Source organism: Lynx rufus, unplaced genomic scaffold, assembly GCF_022079265.1.
Source record: "Lynx rufus isolate CCGP_SWC_20201006 ecotype Redwood Valley unplaced genomic scaffold, mLynRuf1.p SCAF_4, whole genome shotgun sequence".
Lineage (NCBI taxonomy): Eukaryota > Metazoa > Chordata > Mammalia > Carnivora > Felidae > Lynx > Lynx rufus.
The window spans coordinates 158626923-158634233 of NW_025814856.1; positions in this window are offsets into that span (position 1 = coordinate 158626923).

The following is a 7311-nucleotide window of genomic DNA, read 5'->3' on the forward strand; positions in this document are numbered from 1 at the left end:
GACGTCATTATCTTAGAAACAGCAATTTCTGATAAGAGATTGTGCAAACAACCATTACCAACACGTTTGGGACAGAATTACATCTGAGGCATGTATGAATATACAGTGTTTTTGTTTTTGTTTTTGTTTTTGTTTTTAAGCAAAACCATGCACATGGATAGTGTCTTCAAGAGACATCAAGGATAGTTCTTTATCGCCATTTTCTGGATTGTAACATGCCTGGAGTTTAGCAGATATCTGCTGAATTATTTCCTTTGTGCCCTTGACCACACTGAATTTCCATCTATCACTTTTACCACTAACACAGTTTAGAAAGCTGTCCTTTAAAATTTATTTTCACCATTAACTCTTCACTTACAGTTAACTATGATCTTAAGTTTTTTATTGTGTACTATTTGCTCTGCTGTGGTCATTTGTAATAATTTTAATAATTTCAGCCTACATGTTAATATCTGGAAGGCTCACAGTTTGAGATGTATTTATTTCCCCTAATTTTGTGTTCTGTCTCTGAAACAATTCTAGATCCATGATTCAAAACAAAGTGGATATTGGTCCCATGATGAGTGATTTTTTTTTTTTTTTTTTTTTTTTTTTTTAGCCTTTGGGATAGAAGTTGGTTAAAAGTCTTTGAAAATCTAAAAGAAAATATACTCACTGGCTCCCCTTCTTTCACACGTAGATTTATTCCCTTGAAATGAGCCCAGTTTCCTCTGATCCCTTGTTGCTCTATCTATAATAGTCTGTACTCTTTTAAGTATTAAGTGATACTCCCCTTATCATAACTTTCTCTCGTTAATGACATTAGAAATGCAGCAGTTGGGTACAGTGGCCTTTTCTAGACAACTACTTCTCACCCACCCACCCCAGGACACATCGCTGAGACTTGTGTTCTTCAAACCTCTACATAAATATCTGTTGGTTCTATCACTAACAGTGCAGTGACCCTAGAGTTTCATTTGCTGTAAACATGACTCAGGAGCTGCGTGATTCCAGCAACTCCAAGGCTGGTGTTGAATGTAATCGTCTAACTCTGAAATCAGGTGTGGGGGGGGCAAAGGTTACCAGCCAATGAGCTAACGAGGAACAGATGCCAAGTTCAGTCCTGACTCAAATGTACTGAGAACGTTCTCTGCACTAGCAAGTTTTTGACCCACTTCTTCCAACCCTCCCGTTTTAAATGGCATTTACGGAGTGGACATTTCTCTAGCCGGTCCCTTGGAAGAGGGGGAAGCAAAGCATTCATTCATTCTGCCGAATTCCCGGGGAGCGTTGCAAAAAAACGAGGCCACGATCACAAAGAAGACTCAGGGAATGCAGGTGAGTGGACGAGGGTGTTTATTCCTTCTGGGTGGCCTGTGAGCAGAGAATGTGCGGAGAAAAGGAGCTGGCTTGGTGTGCCTATAAACTTTTTCCAAGCTGGCAAAGGAGCTCGGCGGGAGTGACTCTGATCCCTGATGCTTTGTGGATGAGTCATGGGCCTGAGGGCAGAGCCTGCTGCTGGGAGGGGCAGCACCGTCTGGCCCACAACCTTCCCCAGGAGCACCAATGGGCAGATAAATATTTTCCTGGCAGTTTACCCCCGCCTCTCAGAGGGCAATTATCTCTGAACAATGCAGATGGAAATTCAGAAGTACAGTGGGAGCCGAGTCAGCTTATTGTGGAGGTGGATGCTCTAAATCTGCTCACAGACCGAGGGGCTCTCAGACACCAGGGAGAAAGCTCACAATCCTCTGGAGAAGGAGGCCGCGAGCAACAGAGAGGCCAGGGGTTACTGCGGTAGAGTCCACCAATTCAGCAAGAGGCTTTCACCCTCAGAGAAGCAGACGGTCCCGGGGAGAAGGAAGAAAATGCAGAGGGCAGAGAAAGCAGGGACCCTTGGATGGCGCTCATCCAGGCGCTTCCGGAGAGGTTTCTTATTGAGGTCAGCTTGTGGTGAGGAGGAGGGAGTCATCCACTGTTGGAGTCCAAAGAACCCTCGGGATCTTTGTGTCTAATGGCCTCACTTGTCACGGTGGAGCCTGGAGAGGGGAGGGGACTTGCCTACGGTCACACAGCCAGTTAGTTACAAACTACGAATCCGAACGGCCCTAGCCCGATGTTCTCCTCTAGGATTTCAGCAAGTGTCTGTCATTGTAATGTTCGTGCTCACTACAAAAGGTTGAAGGGGACTTGCGATAAAATGCAAGGATTGAGGAAACAGAACACGGGTGGGCCGATTATTTCGGGGAAAGGGGGAGGAGGTGGAGGTCAGACACGTGGAATTGTTAGTAGCCAGATTTGGCCAGGCCACAGACTGGAACGAAGATAAGGTGTGGTTTTCACAGCTGTTTGTCATCCTAGCACAGGAGGGCCTTAAAGAACTAGCGGGTCCCTGGAGCACGTGTGCACGTGGGTGTGTGTATGTGTGTAAAGAGGCGGCTGTTTGCTTTTCGGGTAGGAGAGGACACAAGAGGATCTTTACTAGAACGTGGAATTTATACAGAGAGATGGCTTTCTCGCCTTGAAATACAGTAACACTGGCACTAACAAAAGGAGGGAAAAGATGGAGTTTTCCAGTTGAACATCACGAGAAATGGATGTATAAGATATTTGTTAAAAATATTTGACAATAGTCCTTTAATTTGATGCCAGGGACATTTCTTAGTTCGCCGGGTATGAAAATGTACTTGGTTTCACCAGTTCAAATGATTAAGAGTTAAAGGAAGTAACAGAAAAGTCCACCCAAAATGAACAACGCATCAGAAGGTGGACAAATCGGAATGCCTGGGAACATTAGACGCTTATTACTGTTGAGAGTTCTCAAGGGGGCCCTACAGATGGCAGCCCTGGCAGGCTACGGGGATATGGACTGGGGAAAGGGAGCCACGCTGGAGAGAAGGATGCCCTGGATAGAATTTGATGGGAGGGATGACATAAGCCACAATTGGGCGAAAGTGCACCAGAAAGGACTGTGGAATCTCTGTGGGTGGGAATTCCATTCTCAGATAATAAAACTGTTGGCAGAGGAATGTACTTGAGGCAACTTGACTGAGAGACAAATAAAATGTGAAAACTACAAATGAAGACACAGGCTGCAATGCCAAGGCAGGAACCAGTTCCCCTGGACTTCTGTATCTTGTCAATCATACTCCTAGATGCCTGGGCTCTAAAAGCCAGAGTCGATTTGACATTCTCTCCTCCCTGCCTGCACAAATTCCATTGATGGATTCATAGCATCGCTCACCTTGACCATTCCCCTCATGTTCCCCTACCACTGTTTTAGTCTCAACACCAAATTCCTAGACACTGGAATTACTTTCTACTCCCAAACTTTTGACCCATCTTTCTGGAGGAATGTGCTATATTATATTTGACTGCATCTAGTAGGTACTAAGGCTTGGCCAGAGCCAGAGACAGCTTGGCCATCCAGCTCCCACGGTACCCCTCATACTGCCTCTTACACACCCTTCGCCTCCCTCTCCGCCTACTCTGTCCATGCATTCCAGCACCCTTTCCACTTTGATAAGATGCGGTTTGGTGTTCCCTTTCCCTGCTGCCTCTTCTCTCCCCTCTCACAGTAGTGTCTCTGTTTCAAATTAAACACTGCTGAGTCTTTAAGTCATTTAAACACAGACCTAGGATCTATAGAAAGATTTGATTCTAAATCTAATCTAGGTTACACTCATTGATTACGCTCACCCCACCTTCTGACCTTCTGTATTCTCTCCCCCCTCTAGAATGATCAAAATACGTTGCTTCTTGAAGTTGGCGCCTCCTGACATAGGTTTACATCCTGTCCAAAATGTATTTCTTTTGCAACTTTGGGCAAATATTTAAACCTCTCCAAGTCTCTGATTGTCACCTGTCAAATGAATAATACCTTCCAGGATTGTTTTGAAATGAGGTTCCCTATTAGAGAGCTAGCTAGGTAATCAATAAGTGCTAAATAAATGGTTACCATCATCATTAATATTTTGTCAAAGGACCAATTCTGGGCAAAGTAAGGAAGCTCTTTCAGTTCCTCGTGTGATCTTGTAAACACACAAAGTTATCTATCATCAATAGCCTTTTACCTATTAAGGCTCTTTACGTGAAATATTGCATTCAGGAAGCAAGACTCTTATCTGCATTTGGTGAAGTGGAAAATAAATACTTAAGACTTCTCTCTAGATTTGGTTAAGGTATTCTTAGAAAATCATTTAAACCTCAGTGCCTTCCTCTCTAAATTGGGGTAATTATATATAACATGCACAATTCTTTGTTCAACCTCCTCTCCAGATCTACTGACCCAATTTGGCTTTTGATCTTTGCCCATTCAACACCTCTTCCAGATCGTTTCACCCCTACTGTTAGGCCATTCCTTATCTACCTCAATGCCATCTTTTCTTCTGGCCCATTCTGCTGTCCTTCATTGGTGTTTCCATGAGTCCACCCTAAGACCACTTTCATCCATGCTACATGCTGGGCAATTTTGTCTGGTCTCTTGACCTCAACTAGCATTTTCTATGCCGAAGAGACCAGTAGTTGCTACAGGCCCTTTAGTTCTTGTCTCTCTCACAGAGCCTAATTCCATAGTTTTCTCCCCAGACACATCCACCCAGATAACCACAGGCAATTCGGCCTCAACATACACAACAGACCGGTTTCCCTGTCCCCAACTTTGCCCCGTGCCCATTATGTCCTTTCTCAGTTGACAGAATTTCTTAGTTACAAGGTCTTTTTCCTCTTCCTTTCCTCTTTGACTCCTTTCAACAAATTATCCATCACATCAACATTTACTCCAGCTCTTTAATATCTCTCCGATCGGACCCTCTTCTACCTTTACACCACCTACTCTCAGCTCTCATCTCTCACTTGGACTGATTCGGTAGTCTTGTCTGGTTTCCCTGCATCTCCTTTCTGAGCCCTCTAATCTCCTTCTCCATTTGTCTTTCTACATTTTTTTTTAACGTTTATTTATTTTTGAGACAGAGAGAGACAGAACATGAATAGGGGAGGGTTGGAGAGAGAGGGAGACACAGAATCTGAAACAGGCTCCAGGCTCTGAGCTGTCAGCACATAGTCCAACACAGGGCTCGAACTCATGAACCATGAGATCATGACCTGAGACGAAGTTGGACACTTAACCGACTGAGCCACCCAGCCCCCACACCCGCCATTTGTCTTTCTAAAATACAATTCTTGGCAAGTCATGTTCATGAGTTGCAACTGCTGATGTCTCTAGTCGTCCACGGATTATAGCTCAAAGATCTTAGCTTTGGACTTGAGGCTTTCCCCACTCTTCCCCACCAGCCTCCTTTTCTACCACAGGCCCTCTACTGGCCGCTCCTACACACACCCCCAGCCACTCTCAACTCCCTGATCATCGTTCCAGTCTCAGTGGCCTTACACTCACTATACCTTCTGCCTGACATTCCCTTTCCTGTCTTCTCTGCTTACCCAAATTCTACTCTTCCTTCACGAGTAATGCCTTGGACTCTGAAACTTTCTCAGCCCCCTCAGACATGGCTGCTCTCCCCTTGTGAATTTTCATCACACTTTGTCCACGGGCGGCCCTGCACCACACGGCCCTCCTGTATTGTAATGGTCCTTGTTGTTGTCACCCTCCCCAGCAAGAGTGCTGTATCTGAAGCTGGAAAGACTTTTTATTTATCTTTGTGTTCACCCGGTACTGGGGCGCCTGTAATTCCCCATTGGATGATGGAATGGATTTCTCTATATTTCTCAGGACTTTGTTATGAAAGAGAAGAGGGTATTTTTGAAAGAACTATATAAAATAAATTACAAGAACCCCTAAATCTCCCAGACTGTCCCTCTATTCTAAAACAACACCCCTTCCAGGTGAGTGAAGATGTTTCATTTCTAGGAACTCACTCTTCTTTTTTGTTTAATGTTTATTTTTGAGAGCGAGAAAGAGAGACACACACAGAATCCAAAGCAGGCTCCAGGCTCCGAGCTGTCAGTGCAGAGCCTGACACAGAGCTTGAACTCAACAACCCAGGAGATCATGACCTGAGCCCAAGTCAGACGCTTAATCAACCAAGCCACCCCGGTGCCCCCAGACTGATTCTTAACTAATCAAGGACATTTAAGACTTGGAGTGGAATCACCCAAAGCAAAATTGTCTTTTGCAGCCTGTTTTTATGTGTTCCTTTTATGCAAATAATATTAAAATACACAGTCAAAAATAAATTCCAGTGGACTATCTCAGAAATATATAAGAAACTTGGCTAATAGGAAAAAACATAATAGGACTCCAAGAGATGTCAGAGTGTTTTTAGACAAGTGTGGAGGCTGTAGGGAAGATTATACTCGTGGGCAGGAGGGGATGCTGAGTGAACCAGTTTCCTATAGTGAGCCCACGACGGCTCTGGAGCCTGGAGTGCCAGAAGGCTGAGCAGACAGCTGGAGGCATCTTCCTGGACGGTCTTTGAATTGTGAAGCTCTCACGGACACAGGTGTCCTTAGCAAAGGGCTCCAGCCAGGGTTGCCAGATTTAGCAAATAAAAATACCAAACATCCAAGTAGTGCAGGAAGCATACTTAAACTAAAAAATCATTTGTGTTTATTTGCAGTTCAAATTTAACTGGGCATCTTATATTTTATCTGACAAACCCAGCTGCAACCCAAGTGACTTTAGTATCTTTGAACCTGGTATTCATGGCTCTAGGATGTTTTGAAGGAAGAATTAGCCTGGGCTTTCTGACTATAAACAACCAGAATAGTTTCAGACGTAATGAAACTGGTGGTCGATTGCCATCTGGTGGAAAATTTGTGATAGTGCAGGCTTAAATTGAAGGGCTGGGTCCTTTTCCAGAGTCTTCCTGGAAGGATTCTGCTCTGGCCCACTGCAAAGCCCTGAGGTCCTAGTGCTGACAGGGTGATGGCAAGAAGATGAGGGTGTGGTGGGGGGAGGAGAGGGAGGAGGGGTGCTGGGATGTGGTTTGCCCTGCCATCTAAGGAGACGAGTGGCCTGGCCGTGGCTCACCGGCACTCAGATTTTGCTCCTGCAATCCAGCCAAAACCCAAACAAAAGCTAGAGCTAATTGTAAGAAGACCAGCATCCTCCCAAATGAGGATGGGTCAGACATTAAGTGGAACTATCAAAAATAAATTTACACAGGGGCGCCTGGGTGGCTCAGTCAGTCAAGTGTCTGACTTCGGCTCAGGTCATGATCTCACGATCATGACCTCACACAAGTTTGAGCCCTGTGCCAGGCTCTGTGCTGACAGCTCAGAGCCTGCTTCCGATCCTCTGTCCCCCTCTCTCTCATTCCACTCTCCCTCTGCCCCTCCCCTGCTTGCTTTCTCTCCAAAACAAATTTTTTTTAA